The sequence below is a fragment of the Pleurodeles waltl genome, chromosome 8 (genome assembly GCF_031143425.1).
Source record: "Pleurodeles waltl isolate 20211129_DDA chromosome 8, aPleWal1.hap1.20221129, whole genome shotgun sequence".
NCBI lineage: Eukaryota > Metazoa > Chordata > Amphibia > Caudata > Salamandridae > Pleurodeles > Pleurodeles waltl.
The window spans coordinates 652,864,505-652,881,254 of record NC_090447.1 but is presented as its reverse complement, the minus strand read 5'-3'; the positions used below and the strand labels follow the sequence as shown (position 1 = coordinate 652,881,254).

Below are 16,750 nucleotides of genomic sequence, written 5' to 3'. Positions count from 1 at the left end.
ATTCCCATACATCCAGCACATCGAAAGTATCTAAGATTTGTTATAGCGGGAAAGTGCTACCAATTCAAAGTACTACCATTTGGAGTAACAACAGCACCGAGGGTATACACCAAATGCCTAGCAGTAGTTGCAGCATTCCTCAGAAGACAACACATATGTGTCTTTCTGTATCTGGATGAGTGGCTCATAAAAGCCAGTACAATTCAAATCTGTCAACAGCATACACAGTATACAGTGGACACCCTACACAACCTAGGATTCACAATCATCAAAAATCTCACCTGCAGACAGCTCAAATACAACCGTATCTAGGAGCAATTCTGAACACTCAATCAGGATTAGCATACCCAAACCCAGTGAGGATTAAAGCATTTCACAATCTCATATCTCAACTACAATACAAACACACTTAAACAGTGTAGTTGGTCATGAAACTATTGGGAATGATGGCCTCATGCATAGCAATAGTACCCAATGCACACCTACGCATGAGACCACTACAACAGTGTCTTTCCCAGCAATGGTCTCAGGCACAGGGTCACATTAAAGATCTAGTGTTGTTGGACCACAAGACGTATCACTCTCTGTAATGGTGGAATCACACCAACTTATTAAAGGGGCGGCCCTTTCAGAACCCTGTGCCACAGACCATAATCACAACGGATGCATCAATGACAGGTTGGGGAGCCCATCTCAACAACCTCACCGTACAGGGGTAATGGGACTCAATCCAACAAATTTATCACATAAACCATTTGGAATTACTAGCAGTGTTCCTAACACTCAAAGCTTTTCACACACAAATCACACACAGTGTTAATAAGGACAGACAACATGACCACAATGTATTATCTGCAAAAACAAGGGGCGGCACACTCATCTCAATTGTCCCTTTCGGCACAGACAATTTGGAAGTGGGCAACTGACAATCACATTCAACTATTAGAGGAGTATATTCCAGGGATCCACAATCAACTAGCAAACCTCTTAAGCAGGACGCAGCAACAAGTACACGAATGGGAGATTCACCCACAGGTAATTCAACAATACTTCCAAATGTGGGGAACCCCAGACATAGACCTCTTTGCCTCAAGCGAAAACACATAGGGGGTTATTACAACTTTGGAGGAGGTGTTAATCCGTACCAAAAGTGACAGTAAAGTGACGGATATACCACCAGCCGTATTACGAGTCCATTATATCCTATGGAACTCGTAATACGGCTGGTGGTATATCCGTCACTTTACTGTCACTTTTGGGACGGATTAACACCTCCTCCAAAGTTGTAATAGCCTCCATAATGCCCAAAGTTTGCAGCAGGGACTTGCAGCCCCAATCCAAGGGCAATGCTCTATGGATCAATTGGTCAGGTACATTTGCTTATGCTTTTCCACTTCTCCCACTAATTCTATTTCTGGTCAACAAGATCTGTCACACCTCCCTTACTATGATACTCATAGCTCCCACATGGGCACGTCAACACTGGTACACAACACTGTTGGATCTGTCTGTAGTACCACATCACAAACTATCAAACAGACCAGACATATTGACTCAAAACAAAGATTAAATCCTGCATCCCAATCCAAGTATGCTCCATCTGGCGATTTAGCTCCTCAAGTTATAGAATTTGCCTATTTACAGCTTCCATCTGAATGTATGGATATTCTAGAGGAAGCACGCAAACCTACAACTAGACATTGTTATGCAGCTAAATGGAAAGGTTTTGTCTATTGTCAGCCCAAAAACATTAAGCCACTTAAAGCTTCAGTACATGATATTGTCTGTTATTTGCTACACTTACAAAAAAGCAAATCTTGCAAACTCCTCTATTAAAATCCATTTAACAGCAATTGATGCTTACCTCCAAAACAGACAGCATACTTCTCTGTTTAGGATTCCTGTTCTAAAGGCTTTAATGGAGGGACTTAAAAGGATTATTCCACCAAGAGTTCCACCAGCTCCTGCCTGGAATCTTAGCATTGTACTCACAAGACACCATGGCCCTCATTCTGACCTTGGCGGGCGGCGGAGGCCGCCCGCCAAAGTCCCGCCGTCAGGTTACCGTTCCGCGGTCGAAGGACCGCGGCGGTAATTCTGACTTTCCCGCTGGGCTGGCGGGCGGTCGCCTTCAGGCCGCCCGCCAGCCCAGCGGGAAAGAGGCTTCCACGATGAAGCCGGCTCGGAATCGAGCCGGCGGAGTGGAAGCTGTGCGACGGGTGCAGTTGCACCCGTCGCGTATTTCACTGTCTGCGCAGCAGACAGTGAAATACATTTAGGGGCCCTCTTACGGGGGCCCCTGCAATGCCCATGCCAGTGGCATGGGCACTGCAGGGGCCCCCAGGGGCCCCGTGACCCCCCCTACCGCCATCCGGATCCCGGCGGTCGGACCGCCGGGATCTGGATGGCGGTAGGGGGGGGTCGGAATCCCCTCGGCGGCGCAGCAAGCTGCGCCGCCTTGGAGGATTCAATGGGGCGGCGGTACACTGGCGGGAGACCGCCAGTGTTGCCGGTCCGACCGCGGCTTTACCGCCGCGGTCGGAATCCCCATTGGAGCACCGCCGGCCTGTCGGCGGTGACCGCCCATGTGATTTCCACCATAGAGGAATTTGCACCTATATCTGGATACCGGGTAAACTGGGACAAAAGTGAAGCACTGCCTCTATCCCGCATGACAACGAGAGCAGCAGTGCATGGTCTGCCATTCCAATGGAAGCCAACTCGCCTTAAATACCTAGGAACGTATATCAACAGAGGCCTGGAACATATAGTTAGAGATAACCTAGATCCCCTTATATCAAAAATGAAACTGGATTTTGCTAAATGGTCATTACTGGGTCTGTCGATGTGGGGAAGGACTCAAGCAGTTAGAATGACTACATTACCACGCTTTACATACGTCTTGGGCATGCTCCCCCTACAGGTACCCCTCCCGATACTCCGTTCGATTGACGAATCTATGAGGGCCTTTGTGTGGGGCTCGCTCCGCCCGAGACTGAAGCCGGCAACTATTCTAGCCCGACGTCCCTATGGAGCTTTAGGCCTACCCTCAATAGAACAATACTCACTAGCTTTACAACTTTCACAGTTAGCATACACTCTCCCAAATACGCCGGATCCACCACAATAGGTGGTCACAGAGAGACTCCTAAGAGGGCAGCACACGATGTGAGGGGTATATACCGACCATCCCTCCCCGCCTAACCCCATCCTCAAAGCTACCGACACAGCATGGCGCAGAGCCCATCGCCTGCTGGACATACATCCCTCTCTACACGCCCAGGCCCCTATAGCGGGGAATAAAAACATAAAAATAGGAGGGAGACCCCTCTCGTGGCCCCAATGGACTGAGGCAGGAATCCATAACGTATCCCATATAATAGACGGAAATAACTTACAAACTTTCGCCTCTCTCCAGGAAGAGTTCGGTATCCATAGTAATCAAGAATGGAGATACCTGCAGCTCAAACATTGTTTGCTCAGCTCACTTTGGGCTCCCCCATGGACGTGTAAAACCTCACCCATTGTTACTTATCTTCAGAAATGGGGCCGACACAAAGGCGTTATGGCGGGCCTTTACGCCGAACTAACAAATCATCTCTACTCGCAACCCCTCCTTGAACGTTTACGGTTAAAATGGCAGGATAGACTAGGGTTAACCTACACAGAAGAAGAATGGTCAGACATACTAGAAGCCCTTGATAGGGGAGTACGCAAAGCCCGACTAAAATTCTGCCTATTTAAAGTTCTACAAGATTGGTACTGGACTCCCGTCAAACTTTTTAGGGCTGGATTGCTAACACATGCAAAGTGCTGGAGATGCATAGAACCCCATTGCGACTTACTCCACATCCTATGTCACTGTCCGACGATTCAGCCCTTATGGGATGCAGTACGTCATACCCTGCTGGATATTATCCAGATCCCAAACCCGACTCCCCCATCACTTATTCTCCTACATGATATACGCCTATTCCCCTCCCTAACACGTACCCAAAAAAGGTTACTAAACACCGCATTTGCCACGGCCAAAATATGTGTACTCCGGCACTGGAGGGCTAGCACTGCCCCCACGCCGATAGAATGGATGACCGCCATGTATCAAACAGCCACCCATGAACGAGTGATCTTTAACTTACAGGACCAAACAGAACAATTTGAGGAAGTCTGGCATCCATTTTTGACAAAGTCATAAAACAGCTGGCGGAGGGCCAATGACCAAAGGTTTGAGAGAAATAATGATCCTCCCTTATAACCTATATCGTTCACTTTCTCAAACCTCCCTCCCCTATTCTTTCCTTCTCCTATATGACTGTTCGCCCCACTCTCTCCCCTCTCTTTTTTCACTTCCCAGCTGTTCCACTTAGATAATCACATTCGACTCAGGATCGAGCAAGCAAACATCTCCTCCCGGTCCCCCCCATATAACCTATTCCAGAACACCAAAATACGCAAGAAGAACGTACAACTTAAAATAAGACTTTGTAATAATGAACAGTCCGCTACGGACGGCCTCACCATCCCCTCTCCTATGCAGTCGCTTCTCAACACCAATCCCCAATAGAGGCAAGAACTCTTACCCTCATGTCATCCTATACCAAAAAAAAAGGGGAGCTCAAACCTTAAAACCGATCGTCCTCGAGAGAGAAACCACGACGGACGGAGCATAACGACTGACACGGGGACAATAAAACCCCCTCTCCTATATATCCAATAGTCCTCACACTCAGCAACCCCTCTCCCTCCCCTAACCCTCCTAATCCCCCCCTTTTTCTCCCCCTTTTCTCTTTATCTTCCACCACTCTTAACCCATAAGACACCCCTATTCATCGCTCCTTTGATGTAAGACTACCATCCCGAATGTGCTTATGATGTCACACTTAATGGGCTAGAAATTGTTGTTAGATTGCATTCGTGTATGTACCCATTACAGAAATATTTAATGTGAAAAAGGAAAAATTGCGAAAATATTCACTATATATTTGTACTGTTTTTACCTTTTAATAAAATAAAAAAAAATAAAAAAAAGACACCATGTGAACCCATGCATTCTTGCCCTCTTCGGTTTTTTTATCATGGAAGGTTGCCTTCTTAGTAGCAATCACATCTTTAAGAAGAGTTAGTGAGATTCAAGCATTCACTTTAGAAGAACCTTTCTTTCAAAAACAAAATAGACCTTAGGACAAACCCTAAGGTCCTACCAAAAGTAGTTTCACCATTTCATATCAATCAGTCAGTGGAATTGCCAGTCTTCTTTCCACAGCCAGATTCAGTTGCTGAAGGAGCTCTTCATACCACTGATGTTAAAAGAGCTCTCATGTTTTATATGGATAGAACAAAAAAAATCAGAAAGCCCAAACAACTCTTGGTGGCTTTTCAACAACCTCACAAGGGTAATCCTATTTCAAAACAAGGTTTAGCCAGATGGGTTGTAAAATGTATTCAAACTTGCTATCTTAAAGCTAAAAGACAGTTACTAGTCACTCCTAAAGCACATTCCACTAGAATGAAAGGAGCTTCAATGTGTTCTTAGTAAATATACCAATGGCAGATATATGTAAAACAGCCACATAGTCTACACCACACACATTTACTGAACACTACTGGGCTGTGTTATCTTGACAGCAAGCAAACGCTGGACAAGCAGTGCTTAAAACACTATTTCAAACTACTCCAACTCCTACAGGCTAGCCACTGCTTATTTTGGGAGGGGACTGCTTTACAGTCTATGCAAAGCATGTGTATCTGCAGCTACACATGCCATTGAATGGAAAATGTTACTTACCCAGTAGACATCTGTTTATGGTATGTAGTGTTGCAGATTCACATGCGCCCTTCCTCCTCTCCGGAAGCCTGTAACAGTTGTAGTACTTTATTTGTAAATATATATGTATATTGCATGGACATCTTCTCTTTTCACTCTATATATATATATATATCTATATATATATATATATATATATATATATATATATATATATATATATATATATATATATATATATATATATGCATATATATACATCTATATATATATATACATATATATTTATTATATATATATATATATATATATATATATATATATATATATATATATATATATATATATATATGTACAATATACATTTCTACACTCTTTACTTCACCCTCCTGCGGAAAACAATCTAACAAAGGACTCAATGCCTATGTGCACTATCACCGAGAGGAGGAGTCACTCGATCTCGTGACCTGAAAACCTTCTTCGTACAAAAACAACTTGTAACACTCTGAGCCCAACACTAGATGGCGGACTTAAGCAAAGCATGTGAATGTGCAGCACTACATGCACAAACAGATGTCTACTGGGTAAGTAACATTTTCCTTTTAGGGATTAGGGTGGGTGGGGGGATTAGGAAGTTCATTATTTAGGGGCGGGGTGAGGGGGTTTGGGGTATTTGTTTTTAGGGCTTAGGGTGGGGGGCAGGGTAGTTTATTTTTCAGGGCAGGGGAGGGATTAAGGAAGGGCGGGAGGAGATGAGAAAGGTTTAGGATAGGATGCAGTGGGGTAAGTGGGGTTGGATTTATTGCTTGGGGTGGATGGGGGTTTGGGGAAGTTTATTTTTTAGGAACGAGAGACTGGGGTCGATTTTTTTAGGGCTTAGGGTGGTGGGGGGTCAGGGTAGTTTATTTTTTAGGGGCGGGGTGGAGAGGCAAGGTAGTTTATTTTTTAAGTGGATGATAAGGTTTAAGGAAGGACAGGAAGAGGGAGGAGAGACGAGGAGGAAGGGTCAGGAGAGGACTCGGTGAGGTAAGTTGGGTTGGGGCAGGGTTTGGGTGTAGATGTTTAGCATTGGGGTGGATTTAGGGCTTAGGGTGGCTAGGGGGGTTGAGGAAGTTTATTTATTAGGGGTAGTTTACTTTTTAGGGGTGGGGACGGTTTTAGGGCTCTGGGTGGGTGTCGGGGTAAGTTAGTTTTTTGGGGCAGGGTGGAGGGGGTCGGGATGGGTTTTTTTACGGCTTAGGGTGGGTGGGGGTGTTGGGGTAGTTTACTTATTAGGGGTGGGGAAGGTTTTAGGGCTCAGGGCGGGTAGAGGTGTTGGGGTAGTTTAGTTTTTAGGGGGTTTAGTGCTGAGAGTGGGTGAGGGGTCGGAGTAGTTTCGTTATTGGGGTGGGGAAGGTTTTAGGACTCAGGACGGGTGGGGGGTGTCAAGGTAGTTTAATTTTTAGGGCAGAGCTGCGGGTTGGGGTAGTTTTTATTTTAGGCCTTAGGGTGAGTGGAGGGTCAGGGTAGTTTACTCATTAGGGGTGGGGTAGTTTTGGGCCTCAGGGAGGTTGGGGGTTCATTGGGGTACTTTTTTAGGTTTAGTGGGGGGTTGTATGACAGAACCACGCATTCCGTTTCTACATATGCCTTTACTAAGCATGCTTTTACAACTAAATTTGTTGTAAAGGCCTGCAATGTAAAGGCATGCGTGGTAAAGGCGCAGTTGTGGTTCGAACCGCGTTGATAAGGCATGCATGGTTCCGGCATGCGTGGTTCTGTCATAAAACTGGTGAAAACCAATCACCATCGCTCCTGTCAAAAAGGCATCTTTTATAGTGACCTACCCAGGTTTCTAACGCTTAAAAACATCTCTACACTTGTGCCTCCCTGTCAACAAATATCCTACTCTAAAGCAATGGTTCTTAACCTTTTGACTTCTGTGAACTTCCACTTTATTATTACTGGAATCTGGGGACTCCTCTGGATCTTTATTGGAACTTGGGGATCCATTCTGAGTCATTATTACAATCTGGGGACAGTGGCCTAAGCAGTTTTGATGACTTGACTTAAACAGCAAAACACTATATAAAAATAAAGCAACAAGCATTCATTAACTACATATACAAATGATGAGAAATTTTATGTAATTCAGAAACATAAAAATAACAACATTATTAAATAATTTTAATGGCAAGGTGGAGCTTTTCTAAATCCAATTGAGGCCACCTATCGTCCATACTGTATTCTATCTGATGTATTTGCAATGCTCTAACAAATCAGTCAGAGGATACCAACTTAGTTATTGGTCTTAAGTTTCAAGTTCCCTCACATTTACAGACCATTTAAACATTTTCAATGTTGCATTTTGCTTCTTTAATTACATACACTTTAGCATCTGTTAACATTATTTAATTTTCTAAGCAGTTGCAGACCATCTGAGTAGGCATCACTGACCCTCAGGAGTCTCCGGACCACATGTAAAGAACCCCTGCTTTAGAGCAAGAAGAAAGTGCTGCATGGTGGAGTAAAAATCCTCTTTACCGTATGTGATGGGGGTGCCACTCATCCGCTTGTTGTGAGCCAGTCATCAAACTTGTGACGCGCTCCCGTTGGTCCTGGGAGTGCAGATATGCCAAGTCCAGGTCTATGGCCTTGTTGTGCAGCACGCTGGCAAAACACACACAGACACAGCATTTTAATTAATGGCTTGCCTCCAGGTCTCTCCTGACCACGCCTTCCGACACCAACCTTTATTCTTGTGTACCATGTGGGGACTGGAAGTTACCAACTGCATTGTAGCCTAAGAGGTATTGGCAGAAACACCCCTCGGGCAAATGAACATGGTACATAATAAGGTGCTCCAGTTTCATCACTGAGAGCAACATTACATTCCTCCTTTGTTTTAAACAAAAATAGAAGCAAAACATAGATGCATCTTTGCTATCAGAACATCACAAATAGGGTGATAATTACCACGCTACATCTCAGTGCTACAGTCACATCACAAGGTCCCTAAGCAGGAAGATGGCGCAGGGTTGCTACGCAGTCCATAACTTGTGCAAGTGTCATGGCTACTGGGAGCATCAGTGGGTAACTGTCCCATTCTCCTGTGCTGCAGGAAAGAGACACTGCTCTATTGTCATTGCCGTCATCATGGGTGGACGATGTTGGAGACTGTCCAGTAACCTCAGGGCTATCTCCTAGCTCTGGGATATCTTCATCTCCTTCATCTAGAGCATCACATGGCATAGAGGTTGGCCCATGGAAATGCTTGAATGGAGAGATATTCAGAATCGCTTCTTCACTTCTCAGGCGGTCACTGTTGTGCCTCTCAGGTGAGTGATCTTCCATGGGTGACATTTGAATGGTGTTCAAACCTTACTGCCTGGAAGCTGTCTTTTGCTAACACCAAATCGCCCACCTGAAGACAAGAGGGTCTTGCATTCCTGCGCTTTCTAGTGTGGGCATTAGCTATGCATCTTCGGATTAGTACACAATGGTCATCAATAGGGTCAGGGGTCAATCTGAGATGGTGTGGGATGGAGTGTTGGACCACCCTGCCCATCATCAGGTGCCCTGGAGCTTTACCAGCCGTAGAGTGTGGTATTTGGGGATAACGTTGCAGGAAGGAGTAGATGGCCCATTTATAGGGTTGCTGGTTGGCATGGGCAATTCGTATTACTTTGTTTAAAGTTCTCATGGAGCTTTCTACCTCCCCGTTGGCTTGGGACCAGCGGCGGTGACTTTCTTGTGTCTGATGTGCAGCAACCGGATATACTCTGCTACTTGTGTACGTTTCAGTACTTAGCTCTTTGAGGAGCCATAGGTGGCTAGTGTATTTTCTGGCTTCGGTAGTACATCATGGGCCCCTTGGGAATGCATGATCTCCACTTCCGGGTACTTTCAGTAGTCGTCGATTATCACCATGCCATACCGCCAATCTGAGAGGCTTCCAAAATCGAGACCTGTGCACTCCCAGGGTTGGCGGGGACCTTGCTCTGTGAATATTGGCGACGAGGGGTCAGGCCATCAGTTGCTTGGCACCGTGGGCAGGATCGGACAATAACGTCCACTGGCTCATCTACTAATGGGAAACATACTTTTGCGCAGAGCCTGCTCTTGGTTTTCACCATCCTTTGATGTCCAGCATGGGTGAGCTGTATTACTTGATCTTGGAATGAGGTGGGAATCACTAATCGAAGGCTTCACAGAAAACACCCATCGGGATCTACTACTAGCTGGTGTCACTCATGTCTAGGCTCTCCATGATGCGTTGAGCCTTCGATATCAGTTTTGTTCCCCTGGGTTTGAGCTGGTGCTATTGCTTACTCCTTAGAGCTTCAACCCTCTCTGCAGGCATGTGTCTTGTGTAGTAGCTTGACTAATGGTGTCCACCGATATGGGAAATGATCATGATCGGTTTGGGGTGTCTGGATTAATAGTCAGCTAGGTTAGCTGTTCCAGGGTGGTATTCCACCTGACATTTGTATTCTTAAAAGTATAGCATCCATTTCTCTGTTTGAGGTAGTGGTTTAGATACTGCCCCTTGAAACAGCGGGACGAGTGGTTTGTGATCAGTGGTAACTACAAACGGTCTCCCATACACATATAAATAGAAATGCCAGCACCCCCAGTGTATCGCTGTGGCCTCCTTCTCTATCTGGGAGTACTGCTGCTCAGTTACTGGAAGGGAGTGACTCACAAAGGCCATTGGTGCCCACTCCCCACCATCAGGCCGCTGCAATAGCACTGCTCCTACGCCCCAAGGTCCTGCGCCTAATGCTGTTGAGGTCAAAGCTCCTTGTTTGGGTGAAAGTACACTAATGTTGTGCTAGATGACAAGGCATCATTAATGGCATGAAAAGCTGCTTTGTGTTCAGGGCCCCAGATCCACAGTGTCACTGATTTTGTTAGGTCTCTGAGAGGTTGGGTTAAGGTGGTTGAGTCTCAGATAAACCTGCCACAGTAGTTTACTATGCCCAGAAATCTCCAGACTTCTGACACACTAGAGGGTGATGATGCTTCTTTGATGACACTTACTTTCTCAGGGTCAGAGGCCTCGCCTTCAGCAGAGAACATGTACCCAAAGAAACTCAACTTCTTTTTGAGGAACTCACATTTGTTGCGATGGAGTGTGACTCCTGAATCTCTAATTCACTGTATGACTCACCAAAGTCTGGTGTTGTGTTCCTTCACTGACTTGGCATTCATTAAAATGTTGTCCTGACATTTACCACTCCTTGAAGACCTGCCAGAAGTTCTCGGATTATGTTATGATACACCTCAGTGGCGCTCGAGATGCCAAAGTTTAGTCAGCAGTACCTTCGAAATCCCACATGTGGAGAATGTTTTGATGTATATGGATTCTTCTGCTAGAGTGAGTTGGTGATAGCCCAATCTTAGGTCAACTTTTGAGAAACAGCAGGCTCTTCTCAGCTCTCCAATCAGCTCATTGATTTTGGGTGTTAGTTGGCATTCTCTCTTGATAGCAGCATTCGGTATTCACATGTCAACACATATGCGGACCTCACCTGGCAGTTTGATTTGCGTGTCACAACAATGGGGGATACCCATGGGGTCGACCCAGATACGTTTTCAATTACGCCCTTTGCTTCTAGCTTCTCCAGCTCTTTTTCTACTCGGGACCTCAAGTGGAAAGCAGTCCTCCAATGCTGTAATGCTACAGGTTGTACCATTGGATCAATGTGTAGTTTGATTTATTTTCCTTTGCCTTCAAATATGTCTGGAAGTTTTTCAAGGATGTGGGCCACTTCCTCTTGATGCACTCCAAACGCGAGGGTTACTATTCCCAGGGCTTTTGCGGTGCGACATCCCAACACCATGCCATGATCTTCCTCTGTGACGTTCACCGGGGATTCAACGGTTTGAGACCCTTGAAATATGGTTGTTTGAAACTTCCCTTGCATAATTATAAGTTATCCTATCCATATGCGAACAACCTGATTGATGTCTTCTGGAGTGGTGTGCTGGTTGTACGGTGTTGTATGTCTCTACAGACATCAGGTTTATTAAAGCTCCGGTGTCCACTGTAGCTGTCACTGGGTGTGACAGGTGCTTATTTGGCAATGGGATAGGTGCTGTTGTGGTGCTGTGGCTGTTCCTATAGTGAAAATGTAATGTACTGCATACTCTGATGCATTATTGCCATCCATGTCAGTGTTGACTTTGCATTTCAGCAACTGCATTAATTAAGGAGCAGGAGCTTCTTCCTTTGTTCAGCAGACTTTCGCAAAGTGATTGAATTTACCACATCCTATGCATTTTCGGCCCTTTGCTGGACAATCTGCAGGGAAGTGTGTGGGACCTCCTCAGTATCCACAGGTTTTTGTTGATGGGCCAATTCTCTTTGATTTTTTGGGTTGTGGTGTGATTGCATTTACATGCTCAGTCTCCACAGACCTTTTCAGGGCCACCTCCATGTGTGAGGTGTAGGTATTGGACAGTTCATTGGTTCTTTCCATTGTTAGGATGTCTGCTAGTGTCTTGCCCGACTCCTGTAGAATCCGTTCCCTGAAGCACATCCTTGTATTATTTGTCCCCTTATTTCCTCTCCTTGATCTGCAAATTCTAAAGTGTGCTTCCCAATTCTTTGAGTCACGTGTAGAAGGCATCAATTGATCTCTCAGCGTGTTATCTGGTGTGGTGGAACATGTACCTCTTGTAATCCTGACTGGCAATGTGCTCAAAGTATGTATTGAGTGCGGCTATGAGTGTTGCATGTGTTTTCAGCGTGGATTCTGTGATGGTTATTGAGATTCTGTGGATGGTTTTGCCTGCTAGGTGTCAGATCATGGCCCTTTTCCTATAGTGTTCAACCTCTGTTGCTTCAAATTATAACTCTACGCGTTCCACCCAGTCTCTCAACCTGTGTGCCTGTCTAGAGGGGGCTCTACTCTATCATGAATGATTCAGTTGGCAGTATGTTTGCCAAGACGTGGGGCTGCTCCTGAGAGCGGGCCAGGGGAGTCTGGTGATTCTTGGTGGTCTGCCACCACTGTGCTTTAGACTTTTGTGAAGTGTGCACAAGTTGGGTTGCCTATTTGCACTGTGGTGGTTCCTAGGGCCCTTGTCGCAGTTGGTATGCATATTTGGTGTGAGGAGATTGAGTGCACTGAAGTTGCTTCACTCAGTTGTGGCTGTGCATGGGTGTGTAGTAGGGTGAGATGACTAGTCACTTGCTGCTTGTTCCTTTGTGCCTGGGTGCTCAGTGGGACGGGGCCCTCTGATTCTTCTCAGCAGTCTTTGAGCCTTGCAGCCTCCACCCCAAATTCGGTGACTCTTGAGGTGTGGACTGTTGTCTGTATTAAGTCTAGTTAGTGGCCAAATGTTTTTGGATGTATTCTCCTTTTGTCTGCCTTGGAAAACTCAATGTAGACTGCAGTGTAGGGCTGGACGAGGGACTTACCACTTGTGTTGTGCAGTTAGGTGGCCATGCGTTGTTCACCACAGCCGGGTGGGCTCGCCCACGTGGTTCTTGGACAAGCAGGTGCACCATCTCTGGCTTAGCCATATTGATGTGTGAGTCTTTTCACTTGTGCGTTAGTGCCCTGCCCAAGTCCAGTCCTACCAGGCGTGAAGCAGCACAAGTATCATGTCCCCAGGGAGGGAGCGCGCAGCCCCTGCTGCCTGGAGCAGTGCATCAGGTAAACCACGTGAGCGGGGTGTGATGCCCCTCATCACCAATGTTGTGACATACTACCACTGGCTCTGGGAGTGCCAACATGCCAAGTTCAGGCCTAAGGCCTTGTCCCGCATCTTACTTGCAAAACACACACAGACAGCGTTTTATATAGTGGCTTGGGTGCCAGGTCTCTCCTGACCACGCCTGCCACCTGAGCCTTTATTCTTGTACACCATGTGGGGACTGGAAGTGTTAGTGCATCAGACCCTATTTGGTTAATTGACATTCATTTAAAGAAGACAAGTTTATATGTTGATGAATCTTTTGACTGCACTTACAGTAGTTCCCACCATGAGACCCTGTACCAATACAAATCAATAGCAATAACAATCAATAGCATTAACAATCATAGGAGTCAGTAATTTCCACACATCATGACCTCTTAGCCATGAATAACCACACCTTTGTGTAAAAGTTATAATGTTTATTTCCCAATATTAACAATGCTAAAGTCACGTAACTTAGTCTCAAAATCAAATAGTAAGCATACAGAAACAAAACTGGCTGCCTGAATCACCTTAAGAATCGCAGTCTAATCAAGGCTTGGACCACTACGCATTCTAAGGTTACAGTACAAATCGGTAGCAAGAATAACTGCACAAAAAAAATGGCATACATTTGGAGTCAGCAAAGAAAAGATATCAACAGTTATTACATGTAGTGAGCATCATAAGTGAGTACCCTAACTAACCTTCAGATTAGAATAGCATGTTTGGACTTCATGCAAGACAATTTAGTCATGCAGTTTGGAAAGAATCATATCTGAACATTCGAAAAGAAATAGGGAGAATGGTCTCTCTCCTCCTGGTGCAGTCTGGCTAAGTTAGATTTCCTAAATCTACTTCCCAGGTTGCTATTAGTCAAAGAATCGTACATTTATGTTCAGTCCAATGAACGTAGAACCCTAAATCTAAGAATTTACTCGTACACTGTTCACATGTCGATGATTGGCTGCTCTTCTCCTGTTCCCGTCATTGGGCTTGTCAGGTAACAAATTTGTATCAACTAATACTCCAGTCAGTGCATCCATTGTCTTCTCCTGGGAAGGTCACCTTTACACACACTAAGTTATACAATTTATCCCTAGCTAGTACAGCATATTCTAGCAAACAGTTCTCATGAGAAAGAATTTCAGCTGCAAACATTCAGTCAATGCAGTGGAAAATCACAATTTAATTCTCCAAGCAGCCGTTTTATAATTTGCCTAAGAAATGCAGCTTGACATGAGGCCATGCAACTAGGCCCAAGACCTCACTAAATTAAGGCCTGCGATTAATAAAGCAAATACATAATACATAATCATTAATATGACATACTACTAGATTAATCCAAATATGAGCTCAACAATTTACATTAATAAGTGGTTAATAAGTACACTTTGTGAACATTAGCGGACACTCAATTAGGCGTAATTTCAAATGCATGCATTATTTCTCTACGTTAACTCCTTTTCTATGCAAATTCAACACTCAGAGTACATGAATATTCATTAGTACAATTCAGCGTTAGCAATCCCTTCTCTGATGACTAAATATGTCATCACATCTACATCGTCCCACACAAATTTTCTGCTTCAGCTAAAATTTGTCATTTCTAACCCCCTTACAATTTGTTCCCTCTTCAAATTTTCCCTAAACAAATTTTCCCTTTCCATTTCATCCCTCCTCTAATCATTTTTCATTTTCTTTAATTTAATCATGCAACGCAAATTACATATTCCCCATGCCCCAATTATGCAAATCACAAAAATCAATATCCCTTGTATTATTTTCAATATTATCGCTTTACCAATGTTACCTAGCAAGTTTCTCACTGAAGTAAATCCTTTGCCAACTTTCTCCTAAAAACCTAGTTATTTCAATTCTTTCAAATCAGCACTTTCATTAGTCAGATTAGTAAGTAAGCTTCTAATTTCTTTGCTATTATCAGGAATATACAAACAGCAATGCTTCGAATTAAGCATTTTGCAAACTCCACCATCCTTTGCTAAAAGAATGTCTAAAGTAGGGCGGTTCTGAAAAGTCAAAGAGTTTACCGCAGCCATTTCTGTATCCATTAGGATCATGACTCCTGAAAGTTTTGTCAACATGTTATCCACAATAATAGACAACTTTCAAATCTTTATCGAATTCAGAACAACTCCTGCTGAAGGAATCAATACTCCAAATATATCTCTAACTATACCAGAAAGAGACTCTCTCTTTTGTTTAATGTGATGTAATTCAGTCATTTTCGGTAATCTTTTCAAGTCCTCAAGTTAGAATATCTTTGGGAAAACTATCCCCAAGTAACATGTGCCATACCATCCTCTGGGAAGACTGTAATAAGCATTTGGTCCACAGATGTAATATATACCAGGAATCGCTGGATCCTGTCCATTCAAAATAAATGTCCATTTGCTCTTAAACAGAAACACATATCTACATTCATTTGCTCCCAAAAACAAAGTGTCAGTATTAGATTTAGGGCTATATACACACAGAGTTTTCGTATGTGTTGCGCATCTAAAGCTCATTTCCCATGTGTTTTTATGTAAATGCGAAATCATTTTAAAAGTCCTTTTCTCTAAACCCTTTTCTAGTCTCTCCTTTAGTGCCTTCCTCGTCATCTGTCTGATCTAAAAAGCACTTTTCTAGTGGTGTAAGCAAGCATGTCAAGTTATTCTTGTGCACATATGCCATGCCAAAGGTTAATGTAGGTTCAAAGATTCCTCTTACTAATTCTATATTGTTCTGTTTAGCTACTCTACTCAAGTACTTAATTATGGGGACAAACGTAAACATGACGTTGCAGTTCGAATAGAAATACTGAATGTACACCTGGTTATAGAATCTTGTTAGTAATAAACTACAACTTATCCCATAAGTGAAGGGCAAACTATGATAGTTAACTCCTTCTTCGACTGATGAAGGAATCTGCGTTCATACATAACAATTTCTCGCATCCATCGTCTCAACATACTAATTCAATAAGCAATAGGAAACATTAGAAGAAAGTTTTCTTTGCGCATTGTCTACGTGCAGATATTTCTCATCTAACCTGAACTTCTCTATTTCTGTTAGTGCAGTAGTTGTCTCTAAAGCTGAAGTATGATTGGCTTTACTGTTGTCAAGAACAGTCATTACCACAATCAATATCAAACACAATATCATGCCACACAATTGCCAAACCAATACTCATGTATTTACAGCACCTATTCTTCCTACTCTGCTGGCTAAGATTACTCATGATCTGTAAATAATCAGAAAGTAGAAGAGAAAAATAATACTTGTGCAGCAAAGTCAAAAACAAAATCTTCAATC

At 44.0% G+C, this 16,750-nt stretch overlaps 1 protein-coding gene across 2 annotated transcripts in view; it reads left to right on the top strand.

The window, feature by feature from the left end:
* Window positions 1-16,750, top strand: part of TMEM45A (transmembrane protein 45A) — a 374,423-nt gene that overhangs the window by 321,269 nt on the left and 36,404 nt on the right. The window lies entirely within an intron of this gene.